The sequence below is a fragment of the Armigeres subalbatus genome, chromosome 2 (genome assembly GCF_024139115.2).
Source record: "Armigeres subalbatus isolate Guangzhou_Male chromosome 2, GZ_Asu_2, whole genome shotgun sequence".
In the NCBI taxonomy this organism is placed as follows: Eukaryota; Metazoa; Arthropoda; class Insecta; order Diptera; family Culicidae; genus Armigeres; species Armigeres subalbatus.
This window is the reverse complement of record NC_085140.1, coordinates 99607867-99632750: the sequence shown is the minus strand read 5'-3', so window position 1 is coordinate 99632750 and position 24884 is coordinate 99607867. Positions and strand designations below refer to the sequence as shown.

General features: G+C 38.7%; 1 long non-coding RNA gene across 2 annotated transcripts in view; it reads right to left on the bottom strand.

Moving 5' to 3' along the window:
- Window positions 1-20293, bottom strand: part of LOC134214775 (uncharacterized) — a 43241-nt gene extending 22948 nt beyond the window's left edge. Inside the window, exons 1-2 of one of the 2 annotated variants that reach the window (XR_009979908.1) lie at window positions 19763-20234; window positions 19334-19704 (exon numbers count right to left, since the gene is read on the bottom strand). This is a non-coding gene — a long non-coding RNA (uncharacterized LOC134214775). Of the gene's footprint in view, window positions 1-19201; window positions 19705-19762 lie in introns of those variants that run through there. The other variant, XR_009979907.1, reaches the window with a different exon arrangement.
- Window positions 20294-24884: the final 4591 nt, after the last annotated feature.

The following is a 24884-nucleotide window of genomic DNA, read 5'->3' as shown; positions in this document are numbered from 1 at the left end:
TCGTGTCGCGTGTGTTTGGGGGAACCTTAATTTTGAAATTGATATGTAAACAAATTCTCGAATCGTTTTGTTTTGCAAAAGCCTTATCATAGCTTTCCTTGAACGTAAAATGTTTTGTATTCCATTTTCCCGACCTTTATTCAACATCATTATTAGATCTTAGTTTATAATGATGTTTTCGGTGTTACTTGGGTACAGGTCCACAAGTATGAGTTTTACACTCATGACCTCCCCGACACGAAGCCGCTTATCCATTATCCAGCGAATGGCTCTTCGTCGGCAGCCAGAGAATCAAACTGTCCCACCGGAAGAATCTGCTCCGCTCTACACACCTGAGCAGCTGATTCTTGTCTTATCCCAGCTCGCCACTCGGCTGCGTGGTTGCAAATCCCGATTCGACCAGATCTTCACTTCATGTTCATCATTGAAAATATGTGCTAGGGTGGGCCTGGTCAACTGGAACGCTTGTTCGCTAAAGAGCAAAACAATTGAGTTGAAGAATTTCCTTGAGGAGAAGGAAATAGACGTGGCGTTCATCACCGAAACGCACCGGAGGTGAACGTTAACATCCCGGACTTCCGCATCGTGCGACTCGACCGGTCGACCAGGGGAGGCGGTGTGGCGATCGCTCTTCGCTACAACATCAACTGTCGTCTGCATCCAAGCTTCCAGCTCAGTCTCATCGAGGCCATCGGTGTCGAAATCACCACTTCTGTAGGCACAATTGCGCTCATCGCGGCGTACTGTCCAACACAAGCCAAAACCAGCGATGGATCATTGGCTGCCCTTCGGAGGGACATCGTCAAGCTTACGCGGAGGCAAGGCCAGTATATTATTGCCGGCGACCTAAATGCCAAACATCAAGCCTGGGGCAACAGTCGCGGCAATCGAAACGGCACCATCTGGAGCAACGGGGTGGAAGAAGGCCACTACACGATCTTGAGCCCGGATTCTCTCACTCGGCTGAGTCGGTCCGGTGTCCACGCAACCCTCGACCTCTACATAACAAACATGAACGACCACGTCTCGCAGCCGGTCGTCTACCAGGAGCTCAGTTCGGATCACTATCCGGTGGTGGCGGAAGTGGGCTCCTCGGTCATTCGGCACCAGCAGTTACGACGAAATTACCATCAAGTGAACTGGCAGCGGTTCCAGCAGTGCGTCGACAACACCATCGATTACGAGGTGCGTCCGGAGACGCCAGAAAGTATCGACCGCCAGCTGTGCGCCATCGAAGAGGCGATCTCGGTGGCCAGAGAAAAGCATGTCCCGACGGCTCGGCAGGTAAGCAACTCCTTAAACATCGATTCACTCACCAAAGATTTGATTCGATTGCGGAATGTCACTCGCAGGCAGTTTCAGCGTACTGGACTGCCTGTGCTTAAGGCACGCTGCAATCGAATCACAAAAAATATCAAGGCCAGAATGGTGGACCTCAAAAATAACGACTTATTGAATAAGATCCGCACTCTCCCAGATTATGCTAAGCCGTTCTGGAAAATGACCAAAATACTAAAATCCAAGCTTCGGCCCAATAGCTCTCAGGATCGCTTGATAACTCCTGCAGAGAAGGTCGCTGAAATAGGTCGTCAGCTCATACAATCTTGAGCAGAAAATCGCCAGTCCACACGAAGCAGCCGTCAACGAGCATGCTAACAACATCCATTTGATTCCCAACGACTTCTCGGAGGACTTGGAGATCTCAGCTGGCGAATTGACGGCCTATTATCAAATCATCGAAGAATATGAAGGCCCCAGGCTTCGACAGCATCCCGAATCTCGAGCTCAAACACATGAGTGCTCCGTTCTTTGAGCACCTCTCGCTAATGTTTAATCAGTGTCTCCGGCTCAGCTACTTCCCATCGTCCTGGAAGTCAGCGAAAGTCATCCCCATCCGGAAGCCTTGGAAGGATCCTTCCTCTCCCAAAAGTTATCGACCCATCAGCCTTCTCTCAGGGTTATCCAAGCTATTTGAAAAAGCTATTCATCACCGGTTACTTGAGTCTGCCGAAAATCTCAACAATTTGCTCGAGGAACAGTTTGGTCGGTCAACTGTACACCAACTGACTCGAGTTACCAACGTCCACAGACGGAACAAGTTTGTCTCAAAAACATCCGCCATGGCCTTACTCGATGTCGGGGAGGCATTTGACAATGTGTGGCATGATGGCCTGGTATACAAACTACAACGCTACAATCTTCCCAGCTACCTGGTGAAAATCATCAACAATTACCTGTCGGCAAGGACCTGTCGGCAATCAGCTGAGCGAGTTCCAATGCGCACAACATCGTCGCAGGCGTCCCCCAGGGCAGTATCCTCGGGCCCCTGCTTTTCAATCTGTTTTTAACTCCGACATGCCAGAACCTCCAGAAGGCGGCATTCTGTCTCTGTTCGCAGATGACACCTCCGTCATCTACAACGTGGCAAAACTCCAGCGAGGCCTGGATGCCCTGACAGAGTACCTCACCAGCTGGGAGATCTGTATCAACGTGGCGAAGACCCAGGTCATCATTTTCCCCCACACTAAATCCCCTAAACATGTTCCGCCTGGGGACTGTAAAATCATCCTCAATGGCACGACTGTGGAATGGGCCAATGAGGCCGACTACCTTGGCTTGACCCTCGACAGCAAACTTATTTTCAGGCAACATGTTGACAAAACGGTGACAAAGTGTAACATTTTGTTGAAACTACTGTACCCTTTGATCAACCGCCGGTCGTCATTGTCCCTGAAAAATAAGCTTGCTGCCTACAAGCAAATCATCCTCCCTGTGATCGAATACGGCATGCCGGTCTGGGAGAGCTGCGCTAAAACCCACCACCTCAAACTTCAACGGATCCAAAACAAATTCCTGAGAATGATCCTCAACACCCCTCCCAGGACAAGAACTTCCGAGGTCCACCGTCTGGCCGGGATAAAGACCTTACATGAACGCTTTGATGAGTGTAAAGAAAAGTTTAGGGTCCGTTGCTTGCACTCGGACCAAGAAGCGCTTAGGGCGCTAGTTCCAATCTAGGTTATCAAATTTTTATTGTAAATATTAGTGTACATAGTAGTTAGGTTATCAAATTTTTTTTTTACACTAGCGCCTCCTAAAGGCCGTCATGATATATTATATTTTAAAACTCAGATAACATTATAAAAAAAAATCAAATCGAAGTTGAAGGGCCAAGCCGGCCGATCACTGTATATGTATAAACAAAATAATTGTAAAACAAAAACTGATTAAATAAAAAATAATTTTACTACTACTACTACTCAATCGGGTCATTCACAACTCGGACGACACACGCAACGCACGGAACCCTGCCTTGGCTTGGCAGCAGCGAAGAACCACGTGTCCACCAGCAAGCGTTTCCGAAGCCTATATGCTCACGAGCAGCGACACGGCTGTAGTCACCATAGCAACCACCCACACCTAGGCACTCCGCCCACGAACACCGATGCGGTTGTGCGCGGGAAGCTATTCGTCTACCACGGGTGTTTTTGCCATAGCAACCCGACTAGAAGATCATATCAAAATTATATCAACATATGTTATTATGTTATTATATATAGTTTTTATAACAAAATATGTTACAAATATGGTGCAGGATGTTGTTAAAATATCTAAATTTCTATCAAAAATTACACTACTGGAAATAAAAAACTATCAAATTTTGTTACAATTCTATCATAAAAATAACATATTTTGTTAGAAATTTATAACAGGATCAGATTCAAAATATATTGTTGTGCAGTTGGAAATTTTTACAGATCTTGATAGGTCTTCAGATTGTGGTCAACAATGAGAAATTTTTGTTTTTGTCTGTGCAAGAATATTTTCCGAGAACTAACAACATTTCAAATCAGGCAACCTTATCAAATTATATCGGCGTTGTGATATCTGGGGACTTAGCTACATCTATTTTAATTGCCTACTGTTGGGCAATTCGATGTTAAGCTTTTTTCAATCACATTGTGATAAAATCCTGTTACAACATTTGAAAGGTAATGGCTACTAAGAACAAAATTGTATCAAGATAAGTTATAAATATCACAATATGTTAAAATTGTGTTCAGTTTCTGTTATGCTCTTCTAGTAGGAAACCACTCTCCACCCAAGCAGCGGCGGGCAGGCATACGACAAACGAACAACGGACCGATCGGATAGTCCTAGCAGTCGCTGGAAACGACTTGCAACCATCATCGCAGTAGGCGTCGCGACGGCAGCGTGTGATCATCCATCATCGTAGCCAGCGCGCGCAAGCGTTGGGCTTTCATCGTGCTGAAAGAACAAACTCAGCTACGCAACCAGAAGATGAAGAAGATGATGTTCAAAGTTTTTTAGTGACTGAAACTTCTTGCAATACAACAGATTCGAGTACAGAAAAATATACCATAGCAGATATTTTATTCGATCTTGAAGAAATAAATGATGATTTTGTTGAGGATGTTCATGTACATAATGAATAAATAAATGTTGTTGCAGTATACTTATATATCTTGAAGCTTTTATTGCATGGAGTTCGTTTAGCTTTAATAGAGCTTTATATTGTATTCCCTTTACTTGTTTTACGGGTTAAGAGCCTGAACCAATCTGAAAAATCCTACAAAGACAACCTGTTACGTATGTAGATGCAATGGCCTGTATTTGACGGAGTCCTTGTGCAACTTAGAACATCTGTACAACTCAATTCACATAAAAACAGTAAACAATTTTCTAGTTTGAACTCTACAGGTCTGCGCTGCAATAAAATACACATCTATAGACTGCTGTGTACATGAGACATTCGTAGATAAAAGGGATATATTCCATAGAGATCAAAGGTCTGTATTCCAGGGAGTTTGGAGACCTTAGAAGTAATAACGACCTGCAAAACAAGTATTTCACATCTTTTAGACAATAATCTACGATCTTCTTCTTCTTCTTATTGGCATTACATCCCCACACTGGGACAGAGCCGCCTCGCAGCTTAGTGTTCATTAAGCACTTCCACAGTTATTAACTGCGAGGTTTCTAAGCCAGGTTACCATTTTTGCATTCGTATATCATGAGGCTAGCACGATGATACTTTTATGCCCAGGGAAGTCGAGACAATTTCCAATCCGAAAATTGCCTTGACCGGCACCGGGAATCGAACCCAGCATGGTCTTGCTTTGTAGCCGCGCGTCTTACCGCACGGCTAAGGAGGGCCCCAATAATCTACGATATAAGTGTGAAATATTGCAGATATGAAATGAAAATATTTTTGGCCACCTACTTGTATGGAGCCGCCCCATAGTGCACCGGAGAACAGCGCATCATTAGGACCACAGCAGGACATCAAAATACGGCTAAATACCAGCAGGAGCCCCGAAGGAACCACCGGAATGCAGTAGTCGTAGGAGAGTAGAGCAGGAGGTCAAGCCTCACAGGACTGACCTGCCTCAAAATGACCCTATCCACGTCGGAGCGCCCGTGTCTAACTCGGATTTTGTGTAGTGTGTCATCATTTTATTTCTAATTGTTCCGAACTGTGCTTTTGTTTTATTATTTTACCTTTACGCTAAGATTTTAGAGTATTAGGATCAGTGGTTGAACTTATCATTTTTTTTTTCTCCTTTTGATGGCACAGACCTATTGGTCCATATTTGCCAAGTGTCAAATTAGATTGAATTAAATTAACATTTTATTCAAAACTAGCGAAAGAGACCCAGTTTTGCCCGGGTGTTGCAAATGTCACAATGAACTATTTGGTGCACCGCCCGCTAGATCAATTTCCGCGCGTTTGTTTTGTTTTCCTCAACAGCGGACCAAAAATTGTATTCAAATGATTTTTTACGTTTCCCCATTTAATTCACCAACTTTTTGTAGATACAAACCTTGCGGATCCCAAAACGAATCGATTAGGGAAAAAATCTTGCAAATCGGTCAACCCGTTTGCGAGTTAAATCGTCAGGAAGGAAATCTCAACTCATTTTTATTATATAGAAGATGACGGTTACGCGAATGTTAGACTATTTGACTATTCTCAAAGCATATGAAGGAAACCAAACTACAACGGAGCATGTTCGGACAGAAATCAATGGTTATATTCACAAGTGAAAGTTAAAAAATTTAAACATTAATCTTTGCCTGGTTGATAAACTCTGATATTTGGAGGTATTCATCAATATTTTTTTTCTTCAAAATGATATTTAGGTCTATTTTATTGTGGAGCACGGGGAATTTGGTTGTTGTTTATAACCTAATATTGTAAAACCATGGGATAGGGATTTGTACTCATTGTTCCATTCTGTAACAAGTTCTTGTTTGAAATTCAATAAACAGTCACCCATAGTAAGTGCGTAATTTTCCTGTTGTATTCTTTGTATGCCTAATTTTGCCGCTGTGTCGGCTCTGTCATTACCTGTTAAATTGATATGTCCTGGAATCCACTGTATGATTATTTCATCAAAATGATTGTAACTAATTAATGTAATGAGTTTATTGATTAAATAATTGTCTTTGTTAGTGTTTAATAATGCTCTGCAACTACTTTGAGAATCGGTGAAAATTACTATTTTTGTATGATTTGTACAAATTGCATATTCTATGGCTTCAATTATTGCGACTAATTCTGTGTTCATTATTGAGAAGTGATGACTAAGTTTGAAACTAAAAGACTTTTTGTTCTCTTCGTCATAGAAACCACACCCTACACCCTGGCTGGTCTTTGATCCATCTGTAAAAATCTTAAAATGTGTAAAATAATTTTCTTCAATAATCTTTTGAGTTAGAAATTTCTGCATTGCAATAGGAGTATTGTGTTTGTTCAGATTTTTTATGGTAGAATGTATGATGAGTTTGTCAATATCATTAATTTGCACCGTATTATTATTTGGAATTTTTAATTGAAGAATGTGAAAATTATTAAGCGAGGCTTTTTTTTCTAAATAAGATGTAAATTTGGGTAGCTCATTAGAGTTAATGAGTTCAGAAAGTTTATCTAAAATTGGACTATTACTGTAATACAATGTTTTGAGAATTTCTTTAAAAGTTAAATATTGTGCTCTGTATTTTCAAGGTAATTCACCTGCTTCTGCATATATAACATGTATCGGTGTTGATTGTAAATATCTACGGCTTGTTCTGATGGACAAATTTTGAACTTTTTCTAATCTATTGAAATCTGTTTTTGAAGCCGAGGAATAAACTGAAATACCATAATCTAAAACGGATCTAATTATTGAGTTGTTGATTTTTTGTAAGGTTTCCGGATGACAGCCACCTTTTTTCTACTGAGCATTTTAATGATATTATTTTTTTTTCTTTGCCTTGATTGTGGTTTCTGTTATGTGGGTTTTGAAATTAAGCCTGTGATCTAACCAAATTCCGAGGTATTGATGGACTGGTTTCAATTCTATTTGATTATTGTTAATATGTACATTTAAATTATCAGGGATGTTATTCGTAAAACAGACTGTTCCTGATTTATTTGGGTTTATTTGCATTTCTAAAGTTTCAAGCTCGGAGTTTATTATGTTTAAAGATGAGTTCATTTTATTTTCAGCTTCCGTTAGATCGTTTCCTTCTGATACTAAGGCAAAGTCATCAGCAAATTGAATTAAGATGCTTTCTATTTCAGCTGAGTGGAGTTTGGAGGTGTAAATATTGAATAGAATGGGAGATAAAGGACATCTTTGCGGAAGTCCTTTATTTGTCTGCCTACTAATACTGGTTCCATCATTAAGTGTTAAGATAATAGTTCTTTGCTTTAAATACATGTACAGCCAGTTGATTAATTCAGATGGATAATTGAAATCTATGAGTATTTCTAAAAGTTTAGTAATATTTACATTATCAAAGGCCTTTGTTAAATCTAGAAAGGTAACTAAAATAACCTTTTTATTGTTTTTGGCAGTATTAATCAATGAAGTCAAAGTATTTACACAATTTACAGCTGAAGTTTTTTCTCGAAATCCAAAAGAATACTTAGGAATAATGTTATTATCAATGGTAAATTTAGTTAAAACTATTTTAACTTTAATATTTATAGTTTTAAGAAAAGTAGAAATCAAACAAATTGGTCTGTAAGATTCAGGTAGATTTTCTGGCTTGCCGGGTTTTAAAATTGGAACACATTTAATATTCAACCAGTCATCGGGTATATTTGTAGTGGAAATAACTATGTTACAGATCAATTCTATTTTTTTCAATAATTCGGAACTGAGTTGTTTTAATATACAGTAAGACACATTATCTAAACCTGGGGACGAACTTTTTTCCTTAGACTTGATAACATTAGTTATATCATTATAACTAATTGATAAAGCCTGTCCACGTTAAATTTCGGACATGTCAATGTCCAATTGATTTGTAACCATTCTATGACCTTGGATAAGAATGAAAATACGCTGAACGAATCATATAAAGCGAAGAGATTGAGCTGTCATGTAAATTGATCTTCTCAGTGGTTTGTGAAAATTAAAAAAAACGCACTGGATGATGGGTGTCCGAAATTTAACGTGGACATGCTTTAATTTATTTACAGTGGGTAAAATAGAAAATTGAACTTCGTTGGTTATGTTAGGGAAATTATTATTCATAAATTGAGTCGAAAAATTTACATCATTCAATAATATTACATTTTGCTTTTTATTAAAACCACCGCTGATCAGTTTAACTGTTGACCATATTTGTTTAATATTTAATTCAGGAGTCAAAGTATCAGTTAATTGATGAAAACATTTCCTTTTTTCTTTTCTGATTTTAGCCTTAAGAATAGTTCTTGACTTTTTGAAATCTAAGAAATGTTCTAAGGTTAGACTATTACAGTATGTTGCTAATTTCCTATTTTTTTCGTCGTATAGTTCTTGAATTTCAAGAGTCCACCATATTTTTGGTTGAAATTTTTGGTTAGGTTTATATTTCGCATTTGTTATTTTGTGGTTAAATATGTTAATTAGTTCTTCTGGAGTATTTATTGTACAAGGGTCAATTTTATTTAAATTTTCTATTGCTTTTTTGTTGTTAACTAATTCTTTGTTACAGAGATGTTGCTTTGATGTATTTATTATTTGGAAATTTATGATCTTATGATCACCACAAATTTCCTCATCTAACACCGCCCAATTAGTTTTAGGAGCTATGCCAGATGAAACAAATGTTAGATCAATCGCTGATGGAGTCGTATTAGGAGGTTTTATCATGGTCGGGGAGCCATCATTAATGGAAATAAGATCTCTATTCTCAATCATATCAACTATTAGTTCTCCTCTTGGACAGATTTTTGATGCATTATTCCATAATGGATGATGTGCATTGAAATCTCCTGCTAAAACTGTACCTAAATTAACTTTATCGATGAAATCTAACAGAAGTTTGAGGGGATTTTTGATTTGATTATTATTAATTGGACTTGGGGGAATGTATATTGAAATAAACAAATAAGGTTCAGATGTATTAATTGTTTGAATAGCTATTGCTTCTATTGGATGGATATTTGGCATTTTTAGGAGTTTGAAGTCTATTTCATTCTTAATCAGAAAAGCAACTCCACCATAACCTTTGTCACGGGTTTTTTTCGGAAACTTATATCCTGGAAAGTTAAAATCTTCTTTTGGTTTGAGCCAAATCTCTGATAAAAAAGCTATGTCGATTTTGTGTAATTTTAAGAAATGTGTAAGCAAAGACCGGTTTGAATTTGGACGAATACTGTTTATATTATTTTGTAGAATGTTCAAATTCCTGAATTTAGACATCTTGTGTCTTATTGTCAGGTGGTTCGGGTAATCGCAAAATCTCCGGGTTAACCAGCTCATTCAGCTGTTTATTAATATTGATGAGTAGTTGTCGATTATCTGATTTACTATTGAATTTCCTTGATTTTGGTGATCAGTTTTGTGACATTCAATTGTTTAACTATTTCTACTTTGAGTTGGTTAACAATCTGTTCTAGTTCAGTTTTGGTAATATATTCAGATGTTGCAATATTACTGTATGTTTTAGATTGACTATTTTGAATCGGATTATTAGTTGGATGCTGTTGGGTGATTGGTTCATTGGGATTATGTCTTAGTTTTTCATTGATTATGGGAGTTTCTGTTTGGATTTCTGGTTGGGTGAGACTCGGGAACTGAGAGTTATCCTGAAGCCTGTATTGAATTTGAGAGGGTGATGGATATGATCTGGCGGCTTCTGCAAATGTTAATTTATTGTGTGCCATATATTTTCTTATGTTATCCTGTCTACCTTTTTCCCTGCACTCTGGGTCAAAAGCTTTATGTCCTGCTTTGCAATGCCAACAGCAAATGCTAAGTGACCTACAATCCTTCATGACCTTCACAAGAACAATTAATGCATCTTACTTTTGGGGACTTGCATGCTTTTGTGGAGTGCCCGTATCTGACACATCTTACACAGCACTTCATGGGAAATACGTAACAATCCACCTCATATGGCAGATCAAAGATTCTTACCTGACGGGGAAGCTTTTCCCCTTCGACATAAATCTTGATTGCATATATCGAAACCAAGTCTTTTTTGTTTAGTTTCTTGATTCTCTCAATTTTCGTTATTTTGATTCTGTCAGATTCCAGGTTATTCAAAATTTCCGATTCAGATATAGACGACGGTACATTCCTGATGACACCAATGGTCTCTTTGTACATAGTTGGCACAAAAATTTTATATTTGAAGTCTTCGGTAAGCACCCTTGAATTAATTAATGGTTCTGCGTGTCTGGGATTTTCAAAAATGATTTTGAATCTGTTTCTACCGGCTTTTACGAGATCTTTGTATGTTATTTTGATATTGCGTAGGAGTCTTGCTATTTCCATAATGTGAATTGGTTCGGAGTTCTGTTCATTCGGTTCAAGAATGAACGTTTTGAAAATTTTGTTTTTATGCCAACCGTCCCTGAGACCATCGTTGCCATCTGTTTTGTTCTTGCTCTTGTCCTTATTTTTGTCCTTGACCTTTTTTTCATTTTTGTTCGTTCCGGTGTCCATTTTCTGTTTTTTGCATACTACGTTACCGTTAGTATCCATTTTCCTGCGTAAGTTACCTTCCGTTTTTCCTTCTGTAGCTGAATCGTAGTCTGTTATTGTCTCGTCATCTTCAAGGGGACTAACAAATCCCCCGCTCTCATCTTCACTGTCGTTCATCAAACGAGGATCATTTGATCACTCGTTGACTCACGAAAACACACCTATCAGCACTTGATAAACAAAGCAAAGATCTATGGAATAGCAAAAACTTGTTCACAAACCACCTCTATCTTCACAATACACCGTATGCAGAGAAATCACCACCACAACGCCGACAATAGTCAAAAGTTGTGGTTTATTAACAATCGTATTAAAAACGCCGCGAAATTCGACACTTGAGAATATTTTCCAACGTCCGTCTTGCACCAAATTTGGAGGGAGAATGAACTTATCATTTCATATCTAGTACATCGCCAGTTGGCGTAATAATTTTACTAAAACTAATTAATCCTCAGGCCCCTCTGGCCGACCCTCTCCTAAATACAGCTCTGCTACATCACCATCGGCTGGCCCGCAAAGGGGATTCCTCATGTTCCCTTTCATCCCTATGTTGAACTTAGGGTCTGTCTCATTTGGAGAATTAAACTTAAAAGTGACAGTTCGAAAATAAGCAAATAACCCAATCATAAGAATGACTGGTGCTACCCAGCAATTCCAATAAGGCATCGATGCAAAATGATTCGATATCTGTCAAAAGTAATCTTGCTCTGCGAGCAGGGTTATTCGATAATTATTCAAATGTCACTTTTAAGTTTAATTTCAGTTTAATTCTCCAAATGAGACAGACCCTTAATCCTAGAATTAAAAAAAAAACACATGATTAACGCTTAAAAATTTTTTCTCTAACTTCGATTTTTGGAAAGCAGTTTTTGGACGTGAAGGGAATCAATTGGTAGTCAAGATTGAAGAAAAATGTGAAAGTCAGTTAGTGAAGATGTTTTAGGAGTGATTTAATCAAAGAAACAGTGGGAAAAGATAAAATGAAAAATCAAGTTCGTGTGTATGTGCATGCTCCTAACGTTGGGAGTTAGTATGGGTTCGATAAAAATGCGAATGTCGGCCTCAGTAATTGTTAGTTTGGATAAGTGAAAAATTAATATGAAAATGTAATGAATATGCAATGATACCTCCATCAGTCGGAAAATAGCCTCAAAATATTGAATTTAGTTGAAAACTTTATTAGTATTAGTGCGGAATAAAATCATCGTCATTATCGGATTGATTACGGTTTATCGAGCCTTAAAACTGAAAAGAAGCGGACGCATGGTACATTGTCCTTAGATCCTGGGTGTTGTAAGCTAACAGGCTTTTTTCATCCAAGAGACTTCCGGTAAATATTGCTCACCTTTTTTTTTTTCAAATTAACATGATGTCAGCTAGCTTTTTTCGATGATCACTCATGTGGTACGAATACAAATGAAAATTATTACAATTCATCATTTAATTAAATATTATAAAGATAAAGCATACTAACACATTTTTATTTAATTATTTTTATTTTTGTAAGGCTTATGTGTCAAGGGTTCAGCGGTAAGTTATTTCTACTGATTCTATATCTTATTGAATGTTCCTAATGAAGTGTTCGACGGGAAAATAAACTTCATATATTTGCTTCAAGTTAAGCACAAGCAACAAACTTGTGAATGACAGCTATTTTTTCTATCACAGGCTAACCACATTTTCTTATGGTGCGGAAATTTTCCTATTCCTGTTATTACCAAGAACACATATCGAAAAAAAATATCCATTAATCACATAGCAAAAACCTTAGCAATCAAAACAGCTTGGATTGCTGTCAATGAAGGATGGTTCCGCTGAACTAATTATCTTGAGGATCATCCTTATCGAATTCATTCGAAAACAAGAACAAGAGCAACACAAATAGACCTGAAGGTTACATTTTCCGAAGAAATGCCATTGCCTGACGGCGCGCATGAAGGTATTTATGCAAAAATAGCCTTCAACATATTATAACCTCCGACTGCTTGTTTCCATCCCAGGCTCGGATGGTCACCGGCAACCGAAGAGACCAGGGGGCGAGATGCTTACATTGTTGCCTTTTTATCTTTTATGTATCACCATTATTGAGAGTATATATCCTTATGGCATGCATAGCATGGATACACTGTCGGTGCTTATGGGCATTGGTGGACAAAAATAGTCATTGGATTAACCATCTCAGTGGTGGATTTAAATAGAATATCTAGTACAAACACGTTTTTTAGAAGTTTGGAAATATTTCTTCGAACAAACTTCAATGGATTCTATCAACTGCGCCATCCGGTTTAAGCGTAAGACCACGATCATAACAGTTCATGAAATTCCACACATTTCGTGTATTGTGGATTAACATTTTTAATGTAAGTAAAAAATTCAAATTGTGACAACACCCAAAAACAAATCCTACAATTTTTGTATAAATTCTTGGCATAATTCTGGAAGGTTTTAATGTACATGAAATTTAAACTTTTAACACAGACACTGTATTAAAATATTACAAAACAGTCTGGTTTTAACACAATAATCTTCAGCTTGTAAAGTAAAATGACCATTTTCATACCGTAAACACTGTATTTACTACCTTTTGAAGACACAACAGTTGATGGTAGGTAATTGCACATAAGAGTCGCACAACCGAAAGGTCACCTGCTAAATGGCTAGAAGTGACTTTCTCAGAATAAACCCAGTCCGTCAGACAATGTGGCAGTGACATGCCATCATATCCTTCGCTTACTTCCCCTAGTCGAGTAGCCAACCATCCAGCTCCCCAACAACAGCAACGACACCGACGACGGGAGGTTTTGGCTTCACAACCATCGCCTTCACACGTGTGACCTTTCTAACGTGTCAATTTCTATTGATTTATATGATGCGTCTAGGGACGGTTGACATTCTCATCGATGCAAATTTTGTTCGCTTGAGTCACGTTTGGATGCGTAGTACAGCATGGATGGTCGTGCGGAACTGCGTATGGAAATAACTACGGAATAGCGCAACGATGGAACTTAATTTGGGTTTTAAACGATAACATTGCGCCTAATTAGTCATATTGAGTAGTCGATAAGCTAGTTCTGGTTCGGATAATTACATGAAAACTAATTAAAATCACGATGTTGACTTCTGATGCAGGTGTTGGATAGAAATCAGAGAAACGGCTGCTCTTGGCTCTTCAAGTTTCTACATAAGCAATGATGTAATTAGTGGAATTGCTAAATAAGGTATACTCAGGTTTTTTTTACGCGGTTGAATTTCATTAATTTCTCGGTTAATCCGAACTTTCATAACTTTTTAAATACCATCTGAATTTTGATTTTTTGTGATTTTTTTTTCTTGAGGTTGACTCATTGTTTCATTGACGCTGAAGGTCTTAAACAAATTTTTGCAGAAAAATAATAACAAAATGGATTGTTGATGAAAATTATGATGATGACAACAAAATAATAATTTAATTCAGGTTGTTATTTCGATTCACTACCATTAAAAAGAAGTGCGCTTCCGATTTTATGGTCAAATGTTGTGAAAAAAATAAGGTTGAATACCACGCGCCGGCCATATAACGTAGTTCCGGGAAATAAATCGAAAATATTGATTACCACAACATCTAGGATGTCCACTAAATCTATTAGTATTTTGCCCAAACTATTAATTAATAAAATTATTTATCGGAAAAAGTATGATAAGCGGTGAAAATTTCGTTAAATCATGCATTTCAGTGATATATTTCACTGACTGCGAAATGCTTTTCCGTTTTCAATATGGCCATCATGGAATTTGATCCAGAGTGTTGTTACGGTTGGTTTTTTTGTGTTCGAATAGTTGTGAATGATCGAGTCTATAACGTTTGTGCTATATTGTGTATGTTTTATTTGTTGATTCGGTGTCTGGACTCAAGTGGAAAGCCTGAAAGTAGGCAATAAAATGTTTAGTTGTGATTTGTCCCAAGTTTGTTCCAGACACAGACATCGAATCGTTGATGCCAAATGACATTAATTGATTCGAGGTGCCCAAATATGATAAGAATCCTACGCAAAGGCTCAGCTATGAATACAGCAAACTGTTTGCTGTAGACGAAAAGCGCGATGCGCAATAAAAATATATCTGCGGGATTTGGCAGTTGGACCAAAATCTCATATGAAACCTCGTCATTTCCCGTAGTGGGCACCAGTGATGGTTGATTCCCGAGAGAATCGGCAAAAAGCATTTATTTTCTCGCCACTCGACACACACTCGTCTATAGTTGTCGTTATTCGGATCAACACATGCGATCTCATTTTGATGAATTTGAGTGAACCCGACTGCAAGCATGTTCATTTATTCCTTAACTGTATTGAATAGCGGCTTCAGTCGGTTCCCGATTCTCTCACTGCCGATCGGAGCAGGACAGAAACTCGTCCAAGTTGAATCGCAGCTCGATAATGTTCGGCGAGCGAGTCCTATTTCACTCGTTTGATTGCAATCAGGCATGTTATCTCTCCATATGAATCGGATATTTTGACAGCACAGCACTACCGTTTGCACTACCTACGCCCCGCATGCACTTCACGATAAATCTGTTAATGTATATGTAGTAATAAAACCATACAGAGGAATGACGGCCAATATATGTACACGTCCCTAAACAATCCGTTTGAATTTTAATTAAAATGGCATTCAAAATGCGTATGTTTACCGCACGGCTAAGGCTAAGCAAATGTAAAACATAATGTAGGGGAACTGCTCCTCGAATTCATTACATGTACCCAAATCAAAACCATCCGAAAACAAAGTATTGGTTTGCAAATTGTTTTATTTCTCATTTATGAGATTTTTTTCAGCAGTAAGTAAGTTATCCACCATTTGGCACTTATTTTTTAAATAATGATTATTTTATAAATTCTCTCAACTTTGTCAAATCAACCTTTTTTTTAAATTACCTGGCATTTGGTAGAAGGAGATCGTAAATGCTTTGAAAGCACTTGCCATTTGTATAGCGAAAAAAAAATGACCATCGATAATGGTCACACAATTCCCCGTATGACACACATCGCATCTAGAGTCCCCACAAGCGCCCTCCGATTTCCTGTCGACATCGGTCTGCGATATATAGAGAATTTAGTGAGAAGCAAATTGTGCCATGGACATAGCGGTAAAATATTAATGAGGAATTACCAATTTGAAAAGCGTTTATATAAATATATATTAAATATTCTATATGCGACTGAAAACAAAAATGTCTTTGAAAAAGTATCACGCCACATGCTTACTGGCAATATGCATGCTGATGCACTAAACCGAAATGTGCGTCTCCAAAATTGCGAGGAAACAAGTTAAAACAAAGCCAATGTTTTGATTTGATCAAGTCAAACGATTGTTACGTAAGCCAATTTTCATGCACCCATTTTGTATCCAATTCAAGCAACGTACGCTTCAAAGCCGATAAAAGCAAAATTCTTGTTGCGCTAGGTACCGTCCGTACCGTCTAAGAAGCGTCCTTTGCCGAACAATATGAGTGAGAGTCGAATCACATTTTCATAATATGATCCTATCGAATGTCCCGAGACTGAAGGCTGGATCGAATCAAGAAACGATAATGAACAGCCAATGTTTGCTGCCGACTCAATCATCACATTTTATGCTTCTTCATCCACCACCGCTGCGTAACGTAACTTTTAAATCTTCTGCAAGAACTTTTACTATAATTATAATGCTTTTACTGTTCACCATGTTTCGCGCAAACTAATGCTACTGAAGGAAGCTATTTCCCTAGGGCACACGATTTCAACAACAATCGAAATGCATTCCTTAACATGTCATCCTTAGTCAAGTCCTTAACAAGTCGCTCTACGTCCTGGAAGGGTTTCATCCGTTTTTCCAAAATCTTACTAACAGCAAATTTGGTCGGTATTGCATTGTCTGACATCGTATGTTGCTCGAGTGAAGAGAGTTTGTTGCTTCTATAATCCACTGTACCAATAATTTGTATCAATAAATGAAAATTTTAATTGATTGAGCGCGACTGAATTTGAATCAACGTTTGTTTGCTACCTAGGCCCTTTAAAATATATTTCATAGAATGCTTGGATTCAGATTTTAAGCCTTCAATATACTGCCGTGAATCGCATATTTGTCCCATACGAATAGGAAACCCACCAAAGATGGGACAGATATGCGATTCACGGCAGTATAGCAATACTTTCCGAACAAATTAAGCAAACCGACCTTCCTTTTCTCAACGAGAACATAAACCATTCTGACCAAGGGGCGACCAACTCTAAACTATTGACAGTATAAAGAAATACTAATAAATACTAGCAAAAAACTACGTCGTATCTATGGTAAATTGATCGAAGAGCAGAGTATCGGGATGAATCGGAAACTTCTGAACTTCTGAATGGAACTAAATCTGGCATGTGGAGATTTTGGAAGGAAAATATGTTTACGTGTTGGTTCGAAACCCCACCCTCTTCTGGAAAGGGGGCTCCCATAGAAATTGAACAGAAATTTCGGCATAACTCGAAAACTAATCAGATAATAAATCAATTTTAGGTGAAACGAACTTCGCCGGGTCTGCTAGTGATTCATAAAAGAGCTTCTAGAGCCAGATAGAGAAGCTGGCGGGCCGATTATGAGGTTATTTTTCTTACACGCCACCGCGGGCCACATAAAATGGAGCCGGGACCGCATCCGGCCCGCGGGCCGTACGTTGGGCAGCCCTGGTTTAGATGATTGCAACGTCGCACTCTAGATCGGTTTCAGTTTGAGCTTGATTGTTTTCTTAAGAACTGATGAAAACAATGTATTTTTACCTTTGTTCCACTTTCCCGGCGAAATGTTCTATGTTTTCATATATACAAACAGCTGATCCCAAGACGAATCGATTAGTGAGAAAATCTTCCAAATCGGTTTATCCGTTCGTTAGTTATATTGCCTCAAAGGAAATGCTAACTCATTTTTATATAGAGAGACTAGCAGAACGTACCCTGCGTTGCTCGGGTTTTTACGTTTAACGTTCGAAATGTCATTTTCTGCGTTGATTGCGACGCCGCACTCTAGATCATGTTTCGAGCGATCGCATTAGGATTTCTCACAACTTCTTTGTCTCTGTGTCTCCATTCTAACCCCCCCTGGCACTGGCTGGCAGTGATGTTATGGAAAAAAGCTGACTGTTTTACAGTCAGATTTAGTCCGGGAGTTAGAAGGTTCTAGCTCTACTGTAGCTCTAGTGACCCATTTCAGACTGCCTGGTATTTCATGACAAGTCCGAAGTCACTTTTGCTTACAATAAGCCCCGCCTGTTTATGCTACCATTATCGAATGGATAATGGATCCATAAACAAACTTCCGGATTTGAAATCCAGCGCGTATAGTTTTTTTTTTGACGTAGGACTTACGTCTCTCTTTACTATACCGGGTGTCATTCCAAAATATTCGAAACGACCGCGTTACGCTGTGTTTAAAGATTTTAAACGTGCGTCTCCAAAATTGCGAGGAAACAAGTTAAAACAAAGCCAATGTTTTGATTTGATCAAGTCAAACGATTGTTACGTAAGCCAATTTTCATGCACCCATTTTGTATCCAATTCAAGCAACGTACGCTTCAAAGCCGATAAAAGCAAAATTCTTGTTGCGCTAGGTACCGTCCGTACCGTCTAAGAAGCGTCCTTTGCCGAACAATATGAGTGAGAGTCGAATCACATTTTCATAATATGATCCTATCGAATGTCCCGAGACTGAAGGCTGGATCGAATCAAGAAACGATAATGAACAGCCAATGTTTGCTGCCGACTCAATCATCACACGATTCACCCGGGCAGCAATTACCACACACACGCGATCGGAGTATGTTTACTCATAAGCAGGATTCATTCGGAGTGTCTGCAACCACATCTGCTCTCAGCAGAGAAAATGAATCAGGCCCACTCATGCTCTGCGTCGATTGATTCGGGAATAATTCCAAAATGAACGTTCATTGAACCGAGTGAAACCATCACTGGTGGGCACCACCTAGCCGTCTCTCTCAGGGCACCAGGAGAGAACGTGCATTATTTTAATTTGTTAATTGTTACATGTTGATTGTAACGTGGGGCTTGTTACACTGGTTCGGGCCCCACGTTGGGCGCCAGTATTGCGAGCTTCCGGTAGCGGGTAGAGCAGAACTACCAAAACGGACAAAAAGCAACTAAGACTGGAGGGCTAAAGCACCAACAAAACAAATAAAGCCACAAATCTCAAATCAATACATATATTTGGGGCATTTGCCCTAATCTTCCTCTAACTGCCTTCTCATCCCTACTCTCTTCGTCTTACTTCCTCTTCTCTACTTCTTCCATCTTACAAACTAACATTTGTTCAGTACTCACGGTACCACCTAACGGGGCGTCCCCCTACGTTTCGCCTGTGCTGCGATCATCTCGCATGCCGTTCCCGAGGTTCTCACCGACGGTACTCCTCTGCTGGAGACCCCTCTGGCCGTCCAGTACGACCGGGTTGCTGGATGGGGTCCCTCCGAGGCAGTCTTCGATGTCTCCGTACACCAGTCACCAAACTGGCACCAATGCACACCACTCGACGGTTTCGAAGCCGGTCCCCACCGATAGCTACGATGCCCTCGCCGAGGTTAGCACGCCCCTTTCCTCCAGCCAAACAGCAACGATCGCGCGCCGACGGCGGACGAATTCGATCCGGCACGATAACAAAATCCGGCATAAAAACAAAGTCCAGTACAAAAACCCTGTGGATGTATGTCCACCGTTAAACGACTGTTCGCACATTGTTTTAGAGGCACTTACCCAATCAGTGGAGTGATTTTTGCGCTGCCAAGATGCCTTTAGACTGAAACGATGGCCTCCAATGCGACAGGTCGTCGTCGTTTGCTGTGTCACGGGAACCGTCTTCGTCAAATCTTCGGAATGGAGTTCTTCTGTCCGCTGAAACCTGTTCAAATCGACGAATGCTCTTGGCGGCTTTGGTCCACCGGAATGGATGGAAGATTGCTTCTGCCGAACGGAAGAAGGGGTGGTTTTCACACGTTTCTCTGAGTGCGTTTCCTAGCGGTCGGGATTTGCGCGAGTGCTTTTCCTAGCGGTCGGGATCTGCGCCGCACTCCCCCCGAATCACTTTTCGCCACTCGCTTGCTAAAGCACTTTTTGCACCTCGTGCGTTTGCCAGAAAACTTTTTCCGACGACGCGATGGCGGTATGAAGCCGGTTACCGGTACCAATCGCGCAGGAATAACCGATGGCTCTTTGCTGCTGTTGGTCATCGTGGTGTGCGTGTGTTCGTAAATTGCATTTTTGCCGCGTCGCTTTGCGACTTTGCGATGTTATTCAGTGTCAGCAGAGGTGTGCAGTGCAAAACTGCATTCAAATTGGCGGTTCATTTTTTGGTGATACACGGTGAAGAAACGGTTGCGATTTCGATGGCGATGAGTGGTATAATGATTTTCTTAATTGCGATTTAACATTTTTTAAAGACATAATGCATCGTACAATATTGAACAAATCAAACGTAACAGTGTAAAATAATCGAAATTTTTTAGTGAAGTCCATTTTTCTTCATTTTTCAGTTCACTTCCGACACATTCATAGTCGGCTCTGGACAGTCAATATTCAGTTGAATATTAGTCATTGAATATTTATGCACATTTTACAAATTGATAAATTATCCGAAATCTGAACACGTTTCAAATGAGTAAAATGATTTATCACACAGGACTGAATCCCATTTTCATCTGCGAGGCACTTTCAGCGGTAAACATCAACATAAACAATGCTAATTAAGTTTTTTTCTGCACATAGTAAACACATTCAGTGACAGTCGAATAAATGAGTTCGTGGAGTAGTCGTCTGACTATGTCATTCTATGTTTTGAATATTCATGCGATGTTTGTCAAAATTCGGACCGAAGTTGCTTCATGAAGATGAATATTTTAAGCTCTCTTTTGATCAGAAAATTTTTGCTTTTATAAAACACCGTCATAAACTCTTCGCAATACAAACATTTTTATGGGGGTAATTCATTTGACCACATTATGACCAAAAATTGTAGCTTTATTCGAACGTTGAAAATTAGATTTATTACGCTCTTCATCACTATCATAGATCTGTTCATATGGTCAATAGGCATTTGACGTTTTAAGTATTTTTCAGCAGATTTATGGGAGGTTTATTGATAGCAATAAGAGCGCCAATAAAACTGTGCAATCAGCTTCGTGATTGCTGTCATAAGTCCGCAATAAGAATTAGATAAATCCAAGAAGCCTGGAAATTGTTACTTGACGTAAAACAGATCATAAGATAATTAATTTGGTTAGAGCCTAGAGTGATTGAAATTTTGACTTTCGCGCTCCCCTATGCTTGAACGATAACATTTGCTGTTTTGCTCCTAAATTTTCAATTCAATTACAAGCAGTTTGAAGTTTCAAACTTCTCGTACGGGGCGTGTGTGAAAGATCGTTTCGTGAGGCGGATCATTAACTATTTAGGTGGAGATCTCCCAGCGCCGGACACCTCCCAATACCGGACACTTATTAAAACGACACTACTTGCAGAGCTCCCTCCTTCATTTTATTAAAGGAAGCTATTGAAAAGGCTTCTAACGGCATGGAATATCAGATCTTCATGTTATAATCTTTGTACAAAATTTGAAGTTGAATAAAAATTCTTCACACCTGTTTTGTTACACTTACTTCAATTCAATTGTTTCTTCTTGCTGAAAAAGCCACAGAAATTAGCAGAAACAAAAATTGAAGAGGACATTGAAAAAGGTGGGAACTTGGATTAGGATGAAAAACATTTAGCTGAAGAGTCAAATAAGCTCCACTAATAATTTCTAATATTTACAACTTAATATATTTGAAAAATATTACTATTCTGAATGATGTCTTTACTCATGTAACAGGAATTTAGACACATTTAAACATGATAAAGTAGTTTCCGGTACTAGGAGACATTTTTCTGAACCATGAAATTTTACACCAAAATTTATCGTTGAAAAACGTGTTCAAATGATCAAATCTAGACCAACATTTGAAAAGGGCGTAACAGCCAACATTTATTCCTTCTGATTCTTCGTCTACCTATAAAGCTTTATATGTAGACGAAGAATCAGAAGGAATAAATTTTGGCTGCTACGCCCTTTTCAAATGTTGGTCTAGAAATATAGTTTGTATGAATCATCAATGGACATATTTTGTGTAGAGGAAGGTGGTCGGTTGGCGGCACCCTTTTGTTTTCGGTCCATAGCTTTCGTCCAATTGCTATTGACTAATAACTGGTTGGGAGATTTGATTTATTTCATCTATTGGAAAATTTTTATTAACAATTTTGTTAAGCGTTGATTTTATGCCATTTCGAAAAAGGTGGTCGGTTGTCGGCACCCTAAAAAAACACTCAAAATGAAAAACTATGAAGTGGGAGCGTTATGGCTGGAAAGATCAAGATTTATTGTGTCAATAGCAATGAAATTTATTACATGTACACTGATCCCACATATATGGGTCACTTTGTAACAATTCTCGCTTAACTTTTCAAAAGGTCCTAAGTAACATTTTTTTCATGAATTAATTTGAATACAGCAATCAATAGCTTTCATGTTGTTAAGTTGATTGCGCTATTCAAATTAATTCATGAAAAAAATGTTACTTAGGTCCTTTTGAAAAGTTAAGCGAGAATTATTAGTCACTCATTTTTGCATGATGATCAAATGGAAATGATCCATATTAGTGTGTGACCCAAGATTGTGGGGTCAGTGTACATGTACTTGAATTGTACACATTTCATAAAGATTTTAAAAATTGTTAGTTTTGCTAACAACTTAGCTTATAGCCTGAAATTAGGCAATCAACTGATGATTTCCCTTGACAATCACCGGGGTGCCGACAACCAAGTTAAGTAGCCCTTTTGAAAAGTGAAAATAATAGTTAAATTGCGACCGCTACGGTGGCATTCAATTATGAATCACAAAATAGAGTAAATTTGCTTTGTAAATACGTAATGCGCTCACCATTTCGATCGTTTTACTTCGGTTTATAACACTAATCAAATGACCAAGAAAAACTTTAAAGTGGGTTTTCACTTGACAAAAAAGGTTTTCTTTGTAAAACGCTTTGTTTCGTTTCTATATGCTTCAGAAAAGGACACAACAAGATCGTGCTTACATAGCACACGTATGGCAATGGCAAATGTCAGAATGACTACATATGTCTTCTGTCAAAAGTTACGACGGGTGCCGACAACCGATCACCTTCTCCTATCTTTCTTCTATCTATTCTTCTTCTCTTACTTCTTCTATATATATAAAAAATCGTTTGCATTTTCTTTGGGGCAATACACACTACTAAAAATCCACACATATTTATTGGCAAAAATCCATAGATTTAACTTATGATTTATATCAGCGCACACATAACCCTTCTCCACGCGAACTACTTATAAAATATATATCCAAATAAACTTTATGTGTGGTGTCGAATTAGCAATTATTTAATTTATGTGTGGTTCTACATCGATTATATTAGGGTGGAGCTATTGCAAAAATTTATAACGGCGACACATATATCTTATATAGATATTTTTGGCAGTGAACTCACGAAGAGGATGACCGATTTGCGAGATTTCCTCTCCAATCGATTCGTATTGGGATCAGCTGTGTTTCTATATGCAAAAGGTTAGTAAATTTTAAAAGAAAAGTTGGGAAAATTGTCAAAATACAATATTAGGGCAAGTTGGGAGAAATTCTAATGAGAAAAAAAAACCGAAGTAGTCCGTGCCCAAGGATGGCAGCTTAGAAAATTTGCTGCTGCGCGTTTTGTTGATTCCGCGTATGCGTTCGGATGGTGAGAAAAAATGTTTCGGTTGTTTGGATGTTCCATATATCGCCATGTGTTAAAAGATATGTTTAAAAGTAAATGATATGCTGAAGCTTCTGTGTCAGTCCTGTTGACGAATCCCAATGAATCAGTGCGGTTATAATGACAGTGTTAAAGGGGTATTGGAAAAGCTTTCAAGCAATGTACGGTATTTCAACAAATATTTTGAGCTGCTTTCTGGATTTAGACAGAGACAGCCACAGTGTTCGGTTATTTAGTATCAAAATTAGGTTGCATTGAAAGAGCAGGAAAAGTTTGGTGAATGTGTTCTAGTGTGGATCTTCGTGTAACTGTTAACATACAGTGTATTTCATAATTTCGTGAAAAATGTGATGTGTGGCACTCACATCAACCAATACCGCTCCTTGAAAAGCCGTTCCTAGAAAGGCCCGGCATTACACAATAATAATTATTTGGTAAGAATGTTCCAATATAAAAATGAATTTAAAATGTTAAAAACTAAAAACGAACCGTGGGTAATGTCTGTGACATAACCGCTAAGTGGACGTAGGACTTGACTTGACCATGCCTTTAAGATACATAATATGTCCAAATTTCTCACATCAACTATTTTGGATAAATAATCGGCGTTGCATACCATTCCTTGGCAAAATCTTCTCATCAAACCGACACAGAAATCAAATCTACCTCGAACAAGAATCATCAAAAACAATTCAGGAAGTATCTGTCCGGTCACGGAATATTAGCCTCGACAGTGGCAACCTTCCCACTGAAGGACTGCCTGAAATAAGCCACAAGTTGACCCAGCAGGGGATGTAGACTGCATCTCAGCCCTTCCACTGAAGGGCCTCCTAATCCGTGCGATAGCGACTGAAGGAGAACATTATTTTTAACTCTTAGAGCCTTGAAAAAGGCTGTTTGCTTCGGCTAAGTCCAAAAAGTAAGAAAATGAACTTTTCAAATAACCGCGAATTTCTAGTGGTGGTAGTGGTATAAAAAAGACTGAATGCTCTGCGAGCGAATGCACTTTTCTTTTATACCTTATTTTGAATCTTCTCTGCTTCCCAATTGGTGGGCCAATC